Below are 23,842 nucleotides of genomic sequence, written 5' to 3' on the forward strand. Positions count from 1 at the left end.
TGGGCAGTCCCATTTTTACAAGGTAAACCAATGCCAAGTGCTTTCTTAATCTTGTTCATAAACTTTAGAATGGCTTTGAATCCCTCTGCCTTGGCCAAAACAGACTTACATTATGGAAGTGTGATATTGGTAATTTTCCTCTGACATCTCCCCACCTGGGTGATTCCAAGGATGTCACAGAATAATGAGCACAGTAAACAATTAGCATCATCCAAGAAACAGCCCTCAAATAGTCTGTGGCATCTGTTTGTCCCTAGCTCTGAAGCTAATAAGAGCCAGGACTCTCCAAGGTACCTTCCTTTTCAGCTTCAAGTCTAATTACACTTCCTGCATTTCAAACTGGGGAGGTACTTATGGCTAGGGAGAACACTCACATTATTTTATAGTAGAACAAATTAAGAAACGCTGCATAAGTGGGAACAATGCCAGCTTGCAATTCTCCCAAAAGACCTGACTCACATAGCACTGTTTCTTGCAGAATTTCTACTTGTTTAGATTTTTTTTAATTGTAAGAAAAATGTGCACACTATCTCCTTTTAAAAATATCTGAGCTAAAACACAAAAATTAGCAATTCAAGTATAAGTAAGAGGATCTGGATGAATTAAAAACACATGAAGTTTACACATAAAAACTGAACTACACAGTAAAACTTCCAGACTTCTTAGAAAGTGAAGTGGTCCACAAGCCATTAATTAATCACATGAACATAATATTTAATTTGCACAGAGACACTGGAGACTAGAGAAGTACTCAACATATTAGGAAATCATTTTCATGTGGTTATACACATTGTTATGATTTATCCAAATATCAAATGTTTCTATTTAAACTTTTATCTATTTTAGATTTACTTAATTATTTTTCATAAGAAAGCAATAGGGGTTTTATATATACTATGAAAATTTATAAAATATTTTTTTCATAAAAATGTCTTTATACTATAAACTAAGATATAGAAATGCTTTTAATAAGTGGAAGACTAAGATGAAAAGATTTATACTTAAAATGCTAATTAAATCTTGCAATGAAGTTTTTATATCAAAAGACGACAGCTTTTTCACTTATGCACTTCAGGGAAAAGATTATCAACCATTAATAGTCCTTATGACAAGCCTGAACTCTAATGTTTGCAAGCTTTCAAAGGAGTTGCTAATTATACACAAAGGAACAAAAGGTGTTGAAAACTATAACAAAAGGGCTTAGATTATCCAGGGAAGTTTCCTAAATTCAAAACCTGCTAAACATGTTCTCCCTTGAGAATTATGATTAGTATTTATAACCTAACAAGAATAGCAAATGAAAATGTTAGTGTTTGCTTTAGCAATGCTAATGTGAGACATGGAATTTTTATTTTATTTTTCTACCATAGTATTATCTGGGTATTCCACAAAAAGTATTGGTATCTAAAATTGTTCTGGGTGAACTCACATTATAAATTAAAATGGCCTGTGCAAAGCATGTGTTTAGTCAAGGTTTATGGAAAAAATGAAGGAAGGAAGGAAACAATAGAAACAGCAATTAGTGGTAGAAAAGATCAATAGTCCTTAGTTCTTCACATTTAATCAGGAAAATTATTTTGGGTAAAAGATTTAGCCTCACTTTTTAACATCAGTTGGCTTCCAAAAGGATAATACAGATGGTGTTTTAGTCAGTTTTTGCATCACTGTGATCAAAATACCAGACAAGAACAACTTAGACTAGGCAAAGTTTATTTGGGGCTCACGGTTTCAGAGGTCTCAGCCCATACATGGGTGACTCCATTGCTCTGGGTTCAAGGTGAGGCAGCACATCATGGAGGAAAGACCCAACAGAGGAAAGCTGCTCACCTCATGGCGGGGTCAGGAAGCAGGGAGAGAGGGGAAGGGAAATGGGGCTACAGGAAGATGTACCCTTCCAGGTTACCACCACAGTGACCCACCTCCTTCAGCCACGCCCAACCTGCCTACAGTTGTCACTCAGTTCATTCAAACTATTATTATGGATTTATTAGATTACAACTTTCATCATCTAATCATTTCACTTGTGAAAATCCCTGCAGTAACAGGAACTTTGGGAGGGAGGGATGCTTCATATCCAAACCATAACAGGTGGTATAAGGCATAGTATATCTACACTCACCTATTCCCAGCCTTTCCTTAAACAGAGAGAAATATCTTCAGTGACAATAACTGAGATACTAAACTACTGAGTAATGTATGCTGCATTTGTATTTTTATAGGTTTTAACATTTGCTTGTTCTCTAAAATAGGAAGGAAAGGGATGCAAACAAGGAAGAATTAGACACAAAAAGAGAGGCTAGGTCTACTGCTTTTGCAACATTTATTTTGCACTGACCAATGGTAAGAACAAGATACTTTTGGTGTGAAAGATATTGACATATTATAAGCTTGACAGCTATCAAAAATGTAAACATTTTAATTTTTTATTTCCTTAGTCTTTGCTATATTTTGAATGTGTTCCCCCACATTTTAGGTGTTGGAAACAATCTACAAAATCACATACTGATGGACTTTGGAGGTGGAGCCTTTGAGAGGTAGTTAGGGTTAGATGTGGTCATGAAGGTGGTGCTCCTGCGAGGGGATTTGTCTTTTTATAGGAAGAAGAGAGACACATTTTTGCATACTCTAGCTTTCTCACCAGCTGGGAACTTCTGTTATATCATGAGGCAGCAAGAAGTGCCTCACCAGATGCAGCCCCTCAATTTTGGACTTCAAACTTCCATATTTGTGATAAACATATTTCTCTTCTTGATAAATTACTCAGTTTTAGGTATTCTTAAGTAGCAATATGAAATGCACTAAGATACTCTTCAAGCAAGTCATGAGATCAGAGGCAAATATCTGCTCCCATTATTTATGCCAGGTTTATTAAATTACTTTTTTCAGTTGGGGGAGAGATGTACCAGGGATTGAACTCTGGGGCACTCAACAACTGAGCCACATCCCCAGCTCTGTTTTGTATTTTATTTAGAGACAGGGTATCAGGGAGTTGGTTAGTACCTTGCCTTTGCTGAGGCTGGCTTTGACTTCATGATCCTCCTGCCTCAGCCTTCTGAGACACTGAATTACAAAAGTGTGCCACTGCACCGAGCCTACTATTTTTTTTAACTGACATGGTTCTCAGTTCTTTCCTTCCAGTTGTCCTCTATAGATTCTCTTTGATAATGAAGAATAAATAAATATATATTTGGGGCTGGGGATGTGGCCCAAGCAGTAGTGTGCTTGCCTGGCATATGTGGGGCTCTGGGTTTGATCTTCAGCACCACATAAAAATAAAATAAAGATGTTGTGTCCACCTAAAACTAAAAAAATAAATATTAAAAAAAATTCTCTCTCTCTCTTTAAAAAAAAAGAAATGTATATTTTCTTGTAAAATCAGCTAGAAACAAATCTTCTCCATGCAGAAGTCCAAAAGATTAGCATCCTTCAACCCCATCTGAAGTCTGGTTCACATGACCCTTGATGGTACAATCTCACTGCAACAGATAGTAGCACCAAAAGCCAGAGGAGCTCGAATTTTAGAAAGGCCACACATTTACACACTTCAAGTATAGCAACCAGGTCTGAATAGTGTGAGGGTCCCATAACTTATTCTTCATGTGCTACTCGCCTAGAATAGAGGTTAGTTATCTCTCTTTATTTTTTCTTCTAACCTATCTCCGAATAGAAAAATTACCTAATAAGGAATAGTGGAAGTTCAGAACACACACAAAAAAACTTTTGGTATTCTCTTCAACATACACTGAAAGCTATATAATAATATTCAAAGTATTACTATAACTCAAAGTGTTATTTACTCTGTTTTCCATTTTTTAAAAATTTTTAAATGTCAAAACATAACACTGTTCCCACTACCAACATGAACGGCTAGTAAGGACTGAGCTTAATATAACACAGATGTCATATAAGCCAGGATAAAAGACAATATTCTTTGGTGTATTTAGAATTAAAAGAAAGCTTTCTAATCCTGGCTGGTGAGCTGGTTAATTACCTATCCCTTAATAAATCCCTCAACTTCTCTGTTACTCTTTTATACTAAAAAAGAAGAAAACTGAAATATCCAAAGTCCATTGTGCATTTGGAACCCTAGTTTGAGAGGTGTGTTACAAATGAAGTCTATAAATTTGTATTTGATATTTATAAAATTGAAGATAAAAGCACATTGGCCCCACTATTTTAAGGGAATTAATTCATGCTTTCAAGCAGAGTGTATTTACTGCCTAGTATAAAAACTTACTAACTTAACGTTACAAACACCTACATGATTCTATGATTAAAAGCACAGAGACTACATAAAAACATCAGGGGTTTATTTATTTGTCTTGTTTTGACTTAAAAATTTGGTCAACTTCTGTGGGACTAAATCTCTAGAAATTTTTGAAGAATGCTTACCTAAAACTGTAGATATAACTATACATTCATCCAATATATTTGATACTGAATTTTAAAGAATTTTGATCAATATTGAAGCCAACACAACATATGCATAATTCCAAAACAAGGCTATTTCTAATTTCAAAAATTTAAGCTAAATAGTCCTGGTTCTTTAGAGAGTTAACAGATGATTTTGTATTAAGGATAGCATTTTTTGAAAGAATTTTTTAAGTACTTAACTATCACAGTTACTAGAATGTTACAATCAATGATGGAATAAAACTCATGAACTAGGAATGACAGCGTGGGTACATTGAAGATACTCAGTGGTGTTACTGAAGGCAGTCTTATGGGTATTTAAGTTTTCAGTCATCAAGGAAATTAATAATTTCTTCCTCAGTGGTATGGCTGTACCTTGTTTGTCTTCTTAATACATTTGTTTAAAAAGAGAGTATTCTGTAAAATGTTTTCAAATATCAAAATCAACAGGTTTTCCTAAAAGATAAAACTGCTAGGCAGTTTTTTTTAAGGTTTTAATAAACTTTTAGAAGTTTGGAATTTTTCTTGCAATAATTGAGATCCAAAAGTTGAAATTGGTGAAAAAATACATATAATTTCTAGGCACATTGCATATACACATATATATGTATATATACATATATATTATGTATACACACATTACATACACACAAACTTACATACATACATACATACACACACATACACACACACACACACACACACACACACACACACCCCTAGGAATTCAATGGAAAAAAAATGCCTACACATGCAAAATTCCCTGGAGAAGTAGTCCACTTTTTAAAATTCTTTTTAAAAATGGAGAGCTCAAACTACTGCCTCCTGCATTGATGTTTTCTCAAATACTAAACCAAGGTATTGACATTGGTTTCTGAACAACCTTCACAGATATAATGCAACTGGTAGATTGAGACCATGAAAAAGTCATTAGATTCAGAGATGAGGTTGATACTCACCTCTGAATTTCAAGATACAGAGGGTACCCCAATAGTGTTTGAGTAGGAAGATAGGGCAAGTGGGGCAATCTATAAGGACAGATCTGCAGACAGAATCAACTAATAAAACTTCTTGGACACTAGCCCAGAGCAAAGAGGCTGGGAAAAGAAGGTGTGGCTTTAAGCCTGAGAGATTACTTGAACTGAGGCACTGGAAACAAAGAAACACTGAGGAAGAAACTATTGAGAGCATGCACCAAGGACTCCAATTCATCGGATCAGCTGAAGCATTACATAAATCCTTATTTCAGTTTTGCAGTAATGCTAATAGCCTCATGTACCCAAATAGAGAGCAATTTATTATTCTATTTAAATAATATTATTTCATTTATAGAAATATTATTTGAGTAGTGTTGGAATGTCATGAATCCAAGGTCATGTTATTCATAGTTATGAACACTCAACTCTGTTTTGATCAGAAACCTTTTTTTCTCATAACAGGCTTATCTGAAATTTTCCATATTTGCATTTTAATTTTATCCAAATCTCATCAAACATGAGCCATTCCACTAATGTCTAAAAGGTCAGTATTACTGATTGAGGGGGGACCTCTAGTTGCTGTGAATTCTCTATGGGCTTACAGCTTTCTTTAAGTTCTTCTTCTTAAATCGTCAATGGAGTATTTGAGAATCTTTCTAAAGGGTTACAGAGAAAAACGTGGCTAGTGAAAGAAAACATTTGAGGTAATGACCAATAAAACCCTCCTTCATTGTTCTGACAGCTTAGTTTTCATTTCTATACTAACAGCCCAACAATACAGTGTTCTGCTGGATGTGAAATCCTACTGAGGAAGATGCTACACAGTTTCTTTGGTAGGATACATGGGGATTTCCTCATGTATCTTATAAGAGATGCTACAGTGTAGCTGGGCCAATTGGACCATGGTAAAGGACCATAAGTTACGAACTAGAAATACAATAACCTATGCATTCTGCTATTAGTCTCTATTTAGTATTTGCACAATCCGTTCTTTATCCTAGTCATGCAAATAAGCACATTACTTACTATTACTATAAATTAAAATTATTTATTGCATTCACTTTATTATACTGAATTGTCCAATTATTTTTGAGGCAATTTAACAATGTAAAAATCCCTGAGCATATTTATTTAGTTTTTTGAAACAGAAATAGTTCATTTTCATTTAATAATATTCAAATCATCTTAATTGCCTTCACTGATACATGTAATGTTTTGAATCTTAATAATTAGAGTTATTTAACTTGCAGGGTAGCCAACTATATACTGGAAAATGAGGGCAGGGCTCTAATTAATGTAGGAAAAGAATGTTTGCATGTTTTAATAACTTTTAAGAAGAAACATAAGGTTTAGGCTGTACCCACAATTATAGATGCTAGGGATGGAAAGCACATTTGTTTGTTTAACTCATCTCTCAATATGTACAGAATTATTCCACATCAAATGTAGGTTTGTTTAATTAATATTAATTAAATATTTTACTGGGCAAGAAGCATTGAAGGAGAAAGAATTTGAAGCACGAAACAATATCTATGGTAGAAATAGCATCTATAGCAGGCTATAGACATGTTTAGGTATTAAATTTTACAAAAAAGTCACCATTAAAAATAAAATAGTCACCATTACTGTCATCATGATTGTAGCTGAGCAGCATTAAAATACTCCAAAATATTTCCTGTTTAATCATCAAAAATTGTATAACTAAATGATTTGAACACATAACCATCTGACCTTAAAGCTCATTTTCCTCTACAATAAAATCCACTACTGATAATGTTAATCTGTGATCTATATTTGCTAAGGATTTCATAAAGAAACTATATGGGATTTTCCAAACATTTTATCGGTGCTCATATGAAGTTTAAAATGAGGTTTGAATTCAAGACATAGTAAGTAGAAAGAAAATAATCTAAAAATAAAGAATATGCCCCCATGTTAGTTCCAAGAGCCTATAATTACTTATACTGCTGCTGCTGGTAATAATAGTAGTTACTATTTACCAACCACTAGTACTTTGATACCATTATTACAGCCTGACAATTTTCTTATTTATTATGCATCTCCCTTCACTGGGATGTTGGCCCCAACAAAGCAGCCCCTTGAGGCTATCTCATACATGGCTGAACCCCTAACTTCTATAACTACATATGGTACAAACTAAGTGCTAAAAATGCAAATATTGAATGAGCAATTAACTTCATTGATCATGATTTAGAGTTCATGTAATTGGGTTAGAGAAGATCAAACAATGATTCAGACAGGTCACTGGGGTTAAAGTTTCTTCCTAACTACAATGTGGCATTGTGGTTCTGATGAATGCCTTTGCAAAGGCCCTTTCCCTAGAAATAAGATATAAACATCTTATGTTTGATTTGTAATCATAATACCACAAAAATGGAAAGGTTAAATGATAATATCTATATTTTTCTTTAAAAATAAGATATATTTCTCTTGTTAATTGCATGTACGGGGAAATTAAAGAAAGAAAGAACTATTTATTCTTACTTCATAGACTTAGAAACTGAGAAAGGCACACAGAAATTTAACTATCCAATGGTAATGACAAGACTAGCCACCTTATCCCCAATGCCCATGGCCCAGTAATCATTTTCCAGATGATAAAATATAAATGTATATGACTATTATAAAGTATATGACTAAGTTGCTTGATATTTAACAAATTCTGAAGAATCCAAAGCTGTGCATTATTTAATGCTAATTTAATATAAGAGTATTTATCAATTTATGCATTTTGTTAGCCAATAAAAATGCTTGAGATTAGCAGAAGTTGAAGAATTTTTCATAAGGATTATTTTTCAGATTGTATTTCAAAAAAATTTTGTTTCAATTTATAGGATATTCAGAGTCCCATAAAAAGAACTGTACTTTTTACAGATCTGCTGTGTACAATGATCTGCTTTGTCAACATTGTCAATATTTTCTGCTTAGAAAATGAGCTATTTTGTATCGACTCAATTTTTAAATTCACACTTGAAATAAGTATATTATAATCTGTTATTTTACCTCAAATATAAATTGGTGACTTCAGGACTCACTTAACCTTTGCTTTTCATGTGCTACCTCAACACTTATAAGGTTACTATTACAACTACTATAATTTTTGAAATTTTTCTTTACAATTATTCAAGAGAACATATAACTTGTAAATTATTCTATCAAATTTCCTTGGTAAATGTATTAGTCAGGTTTGTATTGCTGTGACCAAAATATATGACAAGAACAACTCTGAGGAAGGAAAGTCTCTTTTGGCTCACTGTTTCAGAGATTTAGTTCACAGTGGACTGACCCCATTGCTCTGAATCCAAGATGAGACAGAGTGGCATGACTAATGTGCAGTGGCAGAGGAAAGCTGCTCATCTTGAGGCAGGGTCAGGAAGCAGATAAAGAGGGAGGGGAAGAGACCGTAGTGAAGATTAACCCTTCTAAAGCAGAACCACAGTGACCATCTCTTCTAGCCATGCCCACATACCTATAGTTACTACACAGTCCATTCAAAGTAGGGTGAACTGACTAGGGTACAGCTCTCACAATTCAATCATTTACTCTGAACATTCTTGAATTATCACAGGAACTTTTAGAAAACACCAAACCAAATCATATCCAAACCAAAATATTTTGCCTCTGATGCCCAAGAGCTCATATCCAGTTCACAATGCAAAATGCATTTCATTCATCTCTGAGAGTCCCATAGACTTAACAGTTCCAACATTGCTCAAAAATCTGAGACTTAAGGCAAGCTCTTGGATGAGAGACCCAGTGCAAACCAAAAGCAAGTTAGAAATATCATACATAAAATGGTACATAATAAAATTCCCATTCAAAAAGAAATAAATAAAGTCATAGAAGAAAGGGATGGGTCCAAAACAAGACCAAAACCTGGACACATAGTGGCAAAAATGTGCTCTCCAAAGGGCTTAGGCACTTCTACCTCTTTGACCTTGCCTATTGTGGTATACATTGGCTCTCAGCTCTTAACTTGGCTCTACATCCAGCAACCTTTCTCAGAAGTCAGCCCATGTTATTGACATCTCTTAATTCCTGGGATTTCCATCCCAGCTTCAGTTTCACCTTGAAAGCTACATGCATTGCCCTCTCGGGGGAAGCCTGCAGGGATCCTGACCCTGCTAACACTTTGCCTGGCCAGTGAGGTCTTTCTGTGAAAGCTCCCATGACGCACTAATTCCAGCATTCTGCCTTCCTGTAGAACCAGGCAAGGATGACGCCAAGGTCTAATACCAGCTCTTGCAGTAGATAAGCCCCCAAGGGATCACAGCTGCAGTGGTTTCTGAGTGCCTGAACAAAGGAAAAGAGCTTCCTAAGGCCCCCATAAACTGTTCTCAAAGGAATGCTCCCTTCAAGACTCTTGAGCTTGCAATGGTTGTGGTCTTGCAGATTCCCGAGATGTCTTTAAGCCATCCTTTTTATTGTCTCTGTGCAATGTACTTACCACCTCTTGAAGAGTTTCAATCCCTTCAATAAGCACAACTTCCTTGGTCTCAGTTTTACATGCAATTTTCTGGTCAAACTACAACTTTTTAAAATACTTCAGCTCTGCCTTCTGTTCCTAATTCCCATAGTTAACCTGGCTAAAAATCTGCCAGCAAAATCTCTGCCAAATGCTGTCCTGCCTTGACACTTCCTATGCCAGATTTATTAGTCCATCACCTTTAAATTTAGCCTCAGTCTCAGCATACAGGCCAAATGTAGGAAAGTTCTTTACCAGAATGTAACACAAATAGCCTCTAATCCAATTCCCAATAGAATCCTCTTTTCCTTCTGAAATCTCATGTGCAGTCTTTGTCCAAATTTCTGTTGGTATTCTGATCTTCTGAGCTCCCACCAGAATCACACATTAAATTCTACTTACAACATTTTGAGACTCCCGGCCTGCATTTCCAAACTTTTCCAAATTTCTTCCAAAAACCAGCTCCAGATGCTTCTGAATCACATTAGTCTAGTTAGTCATAGCAACAACCTCACTTTTCAGTAACAATTTTTATGTTAGTCAGCTTTTCATCACTGTGACCAAAATACCTGACAACAACTTCTAGGATGAAAAGTTTATTTTGTCTCAGAGTTTCAAAGTTAGAGTCCATGGACTCCATTGCTCTGGGCCTGGAGCATCTTAGCGGATGGGTAATGGTGGATGAAAGCTGCTCACCTCATGGCAGGGTCAGGAAGCAGGGGATGGTAGGGAAGCATCTCAAGAAAGATGCACTTTCAGAACATGTCTCAGTGACTCACTTTATCCAGACACATGCCACTCCTCTATAGTTATAGTTCATTCAAACAAGGATTGGCTGATTAGGATACAGCTCTCACAATCAAATCACTTCAACTCTGAACATTTCTGCATCAACACAGGAGAATTTGTGGGACAATACATATTCAAACCATAACAGTAGATAAATACATTGTGGGTACAATGTGTCATTTTAATCCTCATATATACTTTCAATTGTAAGTTAAATTTTTGCTGTATTTTTTCTGGTGAGTGTCACTTGTAGATTATATTTTCATGTATTTGTGTACTATCTCATTAGCTATGTATCTGAAACAGGGAAACTTTCTGAGACAATGAATTATTGAAATGCTATGATTAATCCTCTTTTATTTTGTAATTTCTCATTTTAGAGCTATCATCTGTGAAATTTATTTGTTAGGTGTAGGAATTTTTAGAGTCAATGAAAATGAAGAAAGTTGATCCAAAATGTGTTCCTCCAGAGATCCTCATTGATACATCAGAAAACAAAGTCCTCTTCACATTGCTATGACTCAAGCACACATTTGATGCCACACCAGCACAGACTTTGTGAACCTTGACACCACTGTGATGCTATTTTGTTGTGTCTGCTCATATCATTGGTATGTTTACTAAACAAGAAATAAATTCTATTTAAAGTTCTACTCTCAGTCAAACTATATCAGGAATCTTATTTTCACTGTTATTTCTATGCACGTCATTCTATAAAATATTAACCAAACTTGACAAAAGAGTTTTATATGATGATAGCATTTCAACTAAGATATTTAATATGTCAGATATTGTTAGTTTTAAATCAATCCAAAAGCACCAGTGTGACCTAAATCTTTCGTCTAGATATGTTCTGGAAGTCCCATTATTAAGGTGATGCAGGAGACAAGAGAGATCATCTATGAATTTTGGTGTGTCCAAATAAATGTTCATTATATGCTTTCACTATTTTTAATATTTAAATTTAATATTTAATATTTAAATTAAATTAATTATTAAAAATATTTAAATGTTTGATATTTAAATAATATGAACATTATACCTGTCTCTAATTATAGGTGTGTGTGTGTGTATATATATATATATTTCTAAATACATATGTGTGTATGGACATATATAGCACTAATGTGATATATATATGAAATTTCCTTTATGTATCAGTCCCCCTCATTTTCTGTCTTGCTATATATCTATGTATATAGCCTTATTTTTCTTTCCATTAATCAGTAAGATGTGTGCTATGCATGCTATTATTTATTGACTTTAATATTAGTGTGCAGAAATATATTTCTGGGTGATAATTTGTTTGAACCATATTCATTTATTTAATAACAATAAACTTATTACTTTGCTTCTTCTATCTATGTGGCATAAGAACTTAAAGAGTTGACTCCATTTCATCACTGTGTTATATACCATATTAAAATCCTTTAGTGTCTCTTTTATCTATTCAAAATGAAATAGAGTATGAAACAGTGCCTCAGGGAACAAAAGCAATTGTGATGGCATTGCTAAAGAGAGCAACTGTGTCTAACAGGATACACAAAGGGAAAAAGAGGGTGTTTGGGCATGTTTATTAATAACTTCATTTTAAACAGACAATGCTTAATAAAATTAATTTATATTGTTAATCAAAAATTGTATTACAAGTTATAGAATGTCATTATTAATAACTATTATGTGTCAATTTTACAAAACTGAAAAGAATTATATGATATTTATAGTACGATCTCCAAAAATATTCAAGTGTACTTTATGGTACTAAACAATCACTATCACTCTTAAGTGCAAGATACTATAATTGCCATGGTAAAGACATAAAGTCTGATTAAGTAATATAAACTTAATACAGTAGCAATGTTTATTAAATTTTTTAACACTGTCATTCAAATTTTATTTCTATGTCTCTTCCAGTAAAGGATCTGATAAAATTAGCCTCTCTTCTTCAGAAGTGAAAAATCTGTCTCCATAAAGGTGACTGGGAACACATTTAAACTAGAATTTGCATAAGGCAGTTGCTTATACAATTGCCAACCCAAACAAGCTAACTCACTAATGGATAGTCTCAGAACTTCTACTCCTTTGGCATCCACAGACTCAATGTGATATGCAGAAAGAACTCAAAGTACAGGAGGAAGGTGTCCTCTGGCAGTTCTACTGGAGTACAAAGTTATGTGACCTCAGATTCTAATACATTTCATGTTCAAGATGGAAACTTACATGGGAGTCTCTCGCTATATGCAAAGCTTCCAATTCAAGGAAATTCTGTACATCCATAACATAGCTTTCTGATGAACACTAGAGTAGGCAACTTAATTCTCTATAAAATTAGAATGCTCTCAAAAGATCATGAAAGATTTTTCTTCTTAATCAGGACATTTTTTTGTATAGTCTGCTTATTGTTTCTCATATGTAATTTTGTCTTAAGTATAAAGATATTAGGTACAATATTTTAGCTTTTTTTAAAAGTACCGAAAGACATTTGGTATTTGTTTTTTAGGGATTGGCTAGCTTCACTAAGCATAATCTGCTCTAGTGCCATCCATTTCCCTGCAAATTCCGTGATTTTGTCATTTTTTAGTGCTGCGTAATATTCCATGGTGTATAAATGCCACATTTTTTTTATCCATTCATCTATTGAAGGGCATCTGGGTTGGTTCCACAGTCTAGCAATTGTGAATTGTGCTGCTATGAACATCGATGTGGCAGTATCCCTGTAGTGTGCTCTTTTAAGGTCTTCAGGAAATAGTCCGAGTAGGGCAATAGCTGGGTCAAATGGTGGTTCCATTCCCAGCTTTCCCAGGAATCTCCATACTGCTTTCCAAATTGGCCGCACCCGTTTGCAGTCCCACCAGCAGTGAACAAGAGTACCCTTTTCCCCACATCCTCGCCAGCACTTGTTGTTGTTTGACTTCATCATGGCTGCCAATCTTACTGGGGTGAGGTGGTATCTTAGGGTGGTTTTGATTTGCATTTCCTTGACTGCTAGAGATGGTGAGCATTTTTTCATGTACTTGTTGATTGATTGTATGTCCTCCTCTGTGAAGTGTTTGTTCATATCCTTGGCCCATTTGTTGATTGGGTTATTTGTTTTCCTATTGTCTAATTTTTTGAGTTCTCTGTATACTCTGGATATTAGGGCTCTATCTGAAGTGTGAGGAGTAAAAATTTGTTCCCAGGATGTAGGCTCCCTATTTACCTCTCTTATTGTTTCTCTTGCTGAGAAAAAACTTTTCAGTTTAAGAAAGTCCCATTTGTTGATTCTTGTTATTAACTCTTGTGCTATGGGTGTCCTATTAAGGAATTTTGAGCCCGTCCCCACAATCTGTAGATCGGAGCCAACTTTTTCTTCTATCAGACGGAGAGTCTCTGATTTGATATCTAGCTCCTTTATCCACTTTGAGTTGACTTTTGTGCATGGCGAGAGGAGGGGATTCAGTTTCATTTTGTTGCATATGGATTTCCAGTTTTCCCAACACCATTTGTTGAAGATGCTATCCTTTCTCCATTGCATGTTTTTAGCTCCTTTATCAAGTATAAGATAGTTGTAGCTTTGTGGGTTAGTCTCTGTGTCCTCTATTCTGTACCATTGGTCCACCCGCCTGTTCTGGTACCAGTACCATGCTGTTTTTATTACTATTGCTCTGTAATAAAGTTTGAAATCTGGTATCGCTATACCACCTGATTCACACTTCCTGCTTAGAATTGTTTTTGCTATTCTGGGTCTTTTATTTTTCCATATGAATTTCATGATTGCTTTATCTATTTCTACAAGAAATGCCATTGGGATTTTGATTGGCATTGCATTGAACCTATAGAGAACTTTCGGTAAAATCGCCATTTTGATGATGTTAGTTCTGCCTATCCATGAACAGGGTATATTTTTCCATCTTCTAAGATCCTCTTCTATTTCTTTCTTTAGGGTTCTGTAGTTTTCATTGTATAGGTCTTTCACCTCTTTTGTTAGGTTGATTCCCAAGTATTTTATTTTTCTTGAGGTTATTGTGAATGGAGTGTTTTTCCTCATTTCCGTTTCAGAAGTTTTGTCACTGATATACAGAAATGCCTTTGATTTCTGTGTGTTAATTTTATATCCTGCCACTTTGCTGAATTCATTAATTAGTTCTAGTAGTTTTTTTGTAGACCGTTTTGGGTCTTCTAGGTATAGAATCATGTCATCTGCAAATAGTGATAATTTAAGTTCTTCTTTTCCTATTTTTATGCCTTTAATTTCTTTCGTCTGTCTAATTGCTCTGGCCAGTGTTTCGAGAACTATATTGAATAGAAGTGGTGATAGGGGGCATCCCTGTCTTGTTCCAGATTTTAGAGGGAATGCCTTCAATTTTTCTCCATTCAGAATGATGCTAGCCTGAGGCTTAGCATAGATAGCTTTTACAATGTTGAGGTAAGTTCCTGTTATCCCTATTTTTTCTAATGTTTTGAACATAAAGGGATGCTGTACTTTGTCAAATGCTTTCTCTGCGTCTATCGAGATGATCATATGGTTCTTATCTTTAAGCCTATTGATGTGGTGGATAACATTTATTGATTTCCGTATATTGAACCATCCTTGCATCCCAGGGATGAATCCTACTTGATCATGGTGCACAATTTTTTTGATATGTCTTTGTATCCGATTCGCCAGAATTTTATTGAGGATTTTTGCATCTAGGTTCATTAGAGATATTGGTCTGTAGTTTTCTTTCTTTGAGGTGTCTTTGTCTGGTTTCGGAATCAGGGTGATGTTGGCCTCATAGAATGAATTTGGAAGAGCTCCCTCTTTTTCTATTTCCTGAAATAACTTGAAAAGTATTGGTATTAATTCTTCTTTAAAGGTTTTGTAGAACTCCGCTGTATACCCATCCGGTCCTGGACTTTTCTTGGTTGGAAGTTTTTTGATTGCTTCTTCTATTTCATCTATTGATATTGGTCTGTTTAAGTTGTGAGTTTCCTCCTGACTCAGTCTGGGCAAATCATATGACTTAAGGAATTTATCGATGTCTTCACTTTCTTCTATCTTATTGGAATATAGGTTTTCAAAATAATTTCTAATTGTTTTCTGTATTTCTGAAGCGTCTGTTGTAATATTGCCTTTTTCATCCCGTATGTTAGTGATTTGAGTTCTCTCTCTTCTTCTCTTCGTTAGTATGGCTAGGGGTCTGTCGATCTTATTTATTTTTTCAAAGAACCAACTTTTTGTTTTGTTAATTTTTTCAATAGTTTCTTTTGTTTCAATTTCATTGATTTCTGCTCTGATTTTAATTAGCTCTTGCCTTCTGCTACATTTGCTATTTTTTTGCTCTTCCTTTTCTAGGGCTTTGAGATGAAGTGTGAGCTCATTTATTTGTTGGTTTTTCCTTTTTTTGAGGAATGACCTCCAGGCAATGAATTTCCCTCTTAAAACTGCTTTCATTGTGTCCCATAGATTCCGATATGTTGTTTCTGTATTTTCATTTATCTCTAAGAATTTTTTGATTTCCTCCTTTATGTCTTCTGTAACCCATTGATCATTCAGTAACATATTGTTCATTGTCCATGTGAAGTAGGATTTTTCCTTCCTTCTTTTATCATTGATTTCCAGTTTCATTCCATTATGATCTGATAGAGTGCATGGTATTATCTCAACCCCTTTGTATTTACCGAGGGTTGCCCTATGGCATAATATATGGTCTATTTTTGAGAAGGTTCCATGTGCTGCTGAGAAAAAAGTATATCCACTTGATGATGGTTGATATATTCTATATATGTCAGTTAAGTCTAGGTTATTGATAGTGATATTGAGGTCAATAGTTTCTTTATTCAACTTTTGTTTGGAGGATCTGTCCAATGGTGAGAGAGGTGTGTTGAAGTCACCCATGATTATTGTGTTGTGGTCTATTTGATTCTTGAACTTGAGGAGAGTTTGTTTTATGAACTTGAGGAGAGTTTGTTTTATGAACTTGAGGAGAGTTTGTTTTATGAACGTCGCAGCGCCACGTTCATTCTAGGGGAATGGGATAACAAACATGGAGGGAAATGAATTACAGTAGATGGGGTAGAGAGAGAAGATGGGAGGGGAGGGGAGGGGGGACAGTAGAGGATAGGAAAGGTAGCAGAATACAACAGTCACTAATATGGCAGTATGTAAAAATGTGATGTGTAACCGATGTGATTCTGCAATCTGTATTTGGGGAAAAAATGGGAGTTCATAACCCAATTGATTCTGTTTTATGAAATATGATTGGTCATGAGCTTTGTAAAGTTGTGAACATCCAATAAAAAAAAAAAAATTTAAAAAAAAAAAAATAAAAAAAAAAAAAATAAAAGTACCGAAAGATTAGGAAGTGCTAAACAACAAAAAAATATAGTTTATGAATTCAATTTTATGTGCAAATACAAAATAAACTTTCCCTTTTTTTTCTTCAAAAGCTATATTTAAAAATATTTTATTTATTTTTAAAGTATAACTTTCTTAAGAAATAAATGTCAATTAAAATAAAAAATTCTTATGTAAATATATTTTCTAGTAAAATCTTTTTACTTAGATTTATATATTATTCACACCTTAATGTAAGTGGAATTTTCTTCTTACATTGGAACATTGTAAATATAATCAATAAAAAATTAAAGTCATGAAAATTGTTTATTAAAATTTAACATTATGGGTCCCTCTGGTCACTAATTAGTCCTTCAGGTTCTTGATGGGGCCTACAAAGTAAAACTAAGCTTCTAAATCTAACAACAGGTGGGGGTAACATTTCTGATTCAGGAAAAGACACAAAGCTCACAGAAAGAAATTGATTTAGAAAAGGGTACAGTAATAACTCCTTCCCAAATAAGCAAAACCACCTATGGTAGGAGGCTTAGCATGTTATTCTCATAGGCCAACAGGAGTGGAGCATTAAAATTCACTTAGAATTTAGTAGTGTGACATGTTAGAGATTGTTAAAAACTTTTTAATTAAAAGGCCATTAGGTTAGAATGGTTCTAGTATTTTAGGTTCATAATTAAGCAAACTGAAGCCAAATGTAAACACTCAGAACAAATCAGAAGCCAACAACTGACTTTCAAGGGTTTTCCACTAGCTCATACCCTATGAAGACAAAGGACTAGATGTAGAAAACTAAATAATTTCTTCACTTTGCTTCTCTCTTCTGCTGATAAAGCCTGGGTTGCACAGTCCTAAAGTGGAGCTCTCTGGAACACTTCCAGTTCTGAATGCTACCTGATTCATGAATTGTTCTTTGTCAGATAAACTCTGTCATATTCAATTTGTCAAGCTTTCCTCCTAACAAGCTTCACTAGAAACATGTGTCCTATTAACTCTATCACTGCACTAAAGTAAAAAGAACAAACAGACCCACAAAAGGAAACAAACAAACAAACAAACAAAAAAAAGGTAAAGTGTGTATGTGACATTTTGTTGGCTTAGATTACACTGGATTTCAACCTAAACTGCCCCTTGACTAACCCAAACTCTAATCTAGCTTGAGGAGTAATTAGTAAAGAGAAACTTGAGGAAGTCAAATGGATTTCATAAAGACTCTCCCTTCATTTCACATGTATGACTTTTTTGCTGTATTAGCTGCTGTCACCAGCCTACTATTTAGCTCCAGTTGGCTCTACAGGAAAATGTTAGGTATCCAGCATTTTGTCTTAGATCTGTTAATTCAGTCCTCTTCCTCTCTATACTTGGCTTCATTTGAAAAAGAAAAATTAAAGCTGGTGATCAGTGTTTATAGGAGAAAATATGATTTCTAATTGAATGAAGATTAAACACCTGGCCCAAAGTGAGTTTTTTTTTTTTTTTTTGTAGATTTTAAAGTAATTTTTAGAGTTGACCTCTGTTTCCTTTGTGTCATGTCCATAGTGATTTTAAGAAGCTACATGGCTTTTATTAACTCAAACTTGATGTGGTAATATAATTGGCCAAGACACTGAATTTGATCATTGTTAGAAATACCAAATAATTTATTTGGAACAAATGTCAAATTATGAGAGAAAGAGCAGGGGCGGGGGGAAGAAAGAGAGAATTTTAAAGATACCAGTTTAGTCCATATGGAATAGTCAGTCATTGGGTCTCTTCTTTACAACATGTTCTTGAGTCTTTCTAGAACCCTTTCTGATCTTCTGTGATGCAAACATTTCCTTAAGTGTAACCACAATCACAAATCTGGATTATGACAAGGTTTGCATTCAGCAAACCAAGTCTGGAAAATGTGCGATAGTTGAAAATTTTCAAGACAAAAGAACAGGAAGGGAAAGAAAATACACAGAGTTATGTACTCTCTGTGATACAGGAACCCAGCCACATGTCTGAAAAAGCTTCAGCATCTATGCAACATCCGAAGAAAGCAGATTCATCTAGAAAGTGTAAAGAAAAGGGGCTCTGAGAAGTACTCCAACTAGGAAAAATTTGGATTTTAAACAGACTCCAGTTACTAACTCTGCAAGCTAAGGAAGTCATTAAATTACAGTGGGTCTTGGCTCCTTTATTTATAAATTAAGAGACTTGATTTTTAAAACCTGTTCCATGTGCAAAATCTACTATTTTATCATATGATAAATTAATAGTCATAATCTTTTGGAGAACCATATGTTCCAATCCAATTTTTTCATTATGTTTTGTTACCAAAGTAGACTTAAAGAATTTTTAGATTATTTATATTTCCTTTCTCTTGTCAAATCTTGGAAAATGAGATTTCTTCCCTTATTTATTTAACATGAATGTATTTTAAAACAGTATTAAGGTTACTATTATAGAAGACAAATCATCTGAAACCACTTGAGCATACGACTTCCAACAATATTAATGAAGTTTAAGGAGGTTGCTGCTGAGATGCTTGGAGAACTCCTCCTAGATTGCTTGTGAGACTTTCAAATCACTTAAGTCTTTGTCACAGTGCTCTATGGGCACAGTACTAAATATGAAAGATGCAGCGGTGCATTTACAGAGAGAACATTTTAGAGAATGCATAGATCCTTGCTGTCATGTGGTAAGGGATGTCTGTAGGAGTCCACTTGAAATGGCTGGTGGTTTTTTTTTTTTTTTTTTTTTTTTTTTTCATAAGATATTCCACAGAGAAGGCAACAGGAAAAGAGAAAAGAAAAGCTATGAGGAAACTGGGAGTGACTACAAAAATTCACTGTTGGTATTCTTCAGAGACATACCTTTTAATGTTCTGGGTCAGCAAGTGGGTGGAGTACTACGACAAGTATGGCCTCGGGTATCAGCTGTGTGACAACAGTGTAGGGGTGCTCTTCAATGACTCCACACGCCTTATCCTATACGACGACGGGGACAGCCTGCAATACATAGAGCGCGACGGCACCGAGTCCTACCTCTCCGTGAGCTCCCACCCCAACTCCTTGATGAAGAAGATCACCCTCCTGAAGTACTTCCGCAATTACATGAGCGAACACTTGCTGAAGGCAGGCGCCAACATCACGCCCCGCGAGGGTGACGAGCTGGCGCGACTCCCCTACCTGCTCACCTGGTTCCGCACCCGCAGCGCCATCATCTTGCACCTGAGCAATGGCACCGTGCAGATCAACTTCTTCCAGGACCATACCAAACTCATCCTGTGTCCGCTGATGGCAGCCGTGACCTACGTTGACGAGAAGCGGGACTTCCGCACGTACCGCCTGAGCCTGCTGGAGAAGTTTGGCTGCTGCAAGGAGCTGGCCAGCCGGCTGCGCTACGCCCGCACCATGGTGGACAAGCTCCTGAGCTCGCGCTCGGCCTGCAACCGCCTCAAGGCCTCCTCCTAGGCCTCCCCCTCTGGACTGGCGCCTCCTCACCCCCACCAGCTCCGGGCCTGCGCTGGTTGGCTCCCGTGGGCAGTTTCTGTAGTGTGCCCCAGCCCTGGGGGCTGGGCAGGAGCTCCGTGGCCCTGCAGGTGGGGTGTGTAAGTTATTTTTGTACATGTTGGGGTGTGGGTTCTGGCTCCTGCTCTCACTCAGCCCACCAGATGAATTGCACAGAGAATTTCTATTGAATCGGGACTGCCCCTTCCTCGGCTTTATACGCATTAAACACACGTGAATCTTCAAAAAAAAAAAAAAAAAAAAAAACATTCAGGATGAGAAAAAAATACTTAAAAAATAAAATACATAAGTATTTGAAGGAATTGAGGCCAAGATACAAAATTACTTCAACAAGATTATATGAACATTGAGGAACAAAGTCAAATATACTATGAAGGGACTTGGGCTAGAGAATTCTATGTGAATTTATCATGTGTATGTTTTAGAGGGCAGTATAGTATTAAGTTTCAATCATCCTTTTAATGTTCCTCGTGTTTCATTAACATGATTGTTTGGTTGTTATTTGGTTAATCTCAGCAAACCACTTCAAAATTCAAGACAAAATTTCTTCTGTTTTGTTGTTGTTGTTGTTGTTGTTGTTGTTGTTCTAAGCTGGGACAAGATGATAACAGTGGCTGGCACTAGTGAGTTAATAATATAACCAAAACTGACAACTCACTCAAGTACCCACAATTTAAAAGAGAAATGAATTGTCAGTTTTAACTGGAAAGGGGTTTTTATTTGGTTTTAGAAGTTTTTGGATATTTATTTCATTGCACTTTATACAAATCTGTATATGATTTATCTTGTTCTAAATGTAAGTCTCTCTTGGACATATTTGGAAAATAAATTAGACTTCAAAAACATTATGAGGACTAAATCAATATATTAATATTGAGGATATATTTGAAAAATTTATTAATCACAGAAAGATAACAAATAACATATCAGAAATATTACACATGTTTAATCAAAGTCATCAATTGTAGTTATGCATAGACACTATAAATAGCATTGACATTTACTTATTTATACATATTTATAATATGACACAGATTCAATTCAGTCTACTATATGATTAGAGCATACAAAAATAAAAAGACAAGAAATTAAAACTAAAATCAACAGAAGGAGTAGAACACTACTTTTTATTTTTTAAGTATTTTTTTCTCATCCTGAATTTTTAAAGTAAACCCACAAACTCTAATTAAATGCTACATAATTATGGGAGAAGGTTCTTATACATTTAACATATATTAATTGTAACAGAGACTAGACCACATGCTAGATACTGGGTAATAAACTTGAAATAAGACACTATTTCAAACTTTAAGATGCTAGGAGCCCAGACACTAAGAGCTCTGGTCAGGAAAGAGAAGACATCCATTAACATTTGGCCCTGCTCCTTAGTATATATATATTTTTTGTACTGAGGATTGAACTCAGGGACACTTAATTATTGAGCCATGATGCCATTCTTTTTATTGTTTTGAGACAGGGTATCACTAAATTGCTTGGGGCCTCACTAAGTTACTGAAGTTGGCTTTACACCTGAGATCCTCCTGCCTCAGCCTCCAAAGTTTCTGGGATTACAGGCATGCACCACCATGCCCAGCTCCTTACTACTCTTTGATCTAGAATAAGAAACTCAACTTCTCTATTTCTGAAAAAAAAAATGGAAATAAGATACCTTTTCATATTTTCTCAGACATTTGTTGAAAGAATATGAAGCAAATTCAACTTAACTGTGAGTAAAGCTAAGGAATGGATTCTAAGCCCCATGAGAATAGGGGCTGTTTGTGAACATAAGTATTTGAAGGAATTGAGGCCAAGATACAAAATTACTTCAACAAGATTATATGAACATTGAGGAACAAAGTCAAATATACTATGAAGGGACTTGGGCTAGAGAATTCTATGTGAATTTATCATGTGTATGTTTTAGAGGGTAGTATAGTATTAAGTTTCAAAACATTTGAATCCCTTTTGTTGCAGATGATTCTTTGAAATTATTGTTCTAAATAGTACACATTAGAAAAAGATGTATTCTATCATAATCTTTCCAATTTATTTGTTTAAAAAATGTACTGTGAGGATAGATTTATGAATAGTAGATGGATGTGTCATTCTATATATGATATATATGTTTACATATATAAATTTACTATTAGACTGAATATTTTTATATACTTTATAATAATTCTCTCAATTTCACCATTTAAGATAATTTTCTACCTCCTTTCTTTTTTTAACATAATACCTTTATTTTTTTTTATTATTTTTACATGGTTCTGGGGATCGAACCCAGTGCCTCACACATGCTAGGCAAGTGCTGTACCACTGAGCCACAAACCTGGCCCCCTAATTTTCTACTTTCTCTGACATTTCTTTAACACTAATTTTAATTGTTAGATACATGTGATATACAGTTCTCTAGGGGAAAACCTTGTCAGTTTGAACAGTAGTAAGTTGCACACTAGATCCAAAATTTGTGTATTTCTATCCTCATAAATTCATTGGAAGCAATCCTTCTCTGCATTACATCTTGGTTTTCTTTTCAACAAAAGAAAAGAATCCTGCATGATGTTACCACTAAGCTCATATTTTGTGTTTGATGTTCCCATGTTGTTCTTGGTTTTGAATTTCTCATTCTTAGAGATTAAGCTTTGAAGAATGAAGAAATACATGAACTATTAAGTAGACTCAATGCCAAATGACTTGCCTTCATCAACTGATTGGAATTTTCTTTCTATTCATTTTACCCTGATTTCATTTCTAATTATTTTTCTAATTGTTTAGCACTTTTTAATCTTTCATAATAAAGGAATTGCACACACATACACACAAAGAAAAAAGAAAAAAAATAGAGGTATAATTCCTGAATTCTGTTATTTTGAAGTCATTAACACCTAGTTGCAAATTCTAGTAACACTGTTTCCTCTGAAGTAAAGGGAAAAAAAATAAAAGAGATAGCTAAATATACCCCTTGCTGTATGCAAGACAAACAATATTTTTCCCAGCATGTCTCTAATCCCTCAGTGGTTTAAGCTTCTTTGTGAAGAGTTGATCACAATACCAACATCCTTTCCCATTAACATAAGAATTGCTAAATTTAAAACAAAGACATACTAAATTGAACAATATAAGAAGATTGGATTGTGAGATATTTCTGGCCCTTGAAAGGGGAGCTTATGGTTAACCTAGGATATGATTCTGAGATGTCAAATTTGAGTAGAAATTAACTCGTTCTGAGCCAATCCATATCACTTTTTTGCCTCCTAGCAGACACTGCCAGGGTAACCATGAAAATAGGCATAAATTATTTTTCTTGGTTCAGATTCATCCTGGGCTGCCACCATAGACAGCTTTCATCTATTTTTTATTTCATCAA

Source organism: Spermophilus citellus (assembly GCF_964194105.1).
Source record: "Spermophilus citellus genome assembly, chromosome: 12".
NCBI classification, from domain to species: Eukaryota; Metazoa; Chordata; class Mammalia; order Rodentia; family Sciuridae; genus Spermophilus; species Spermophilus citellus.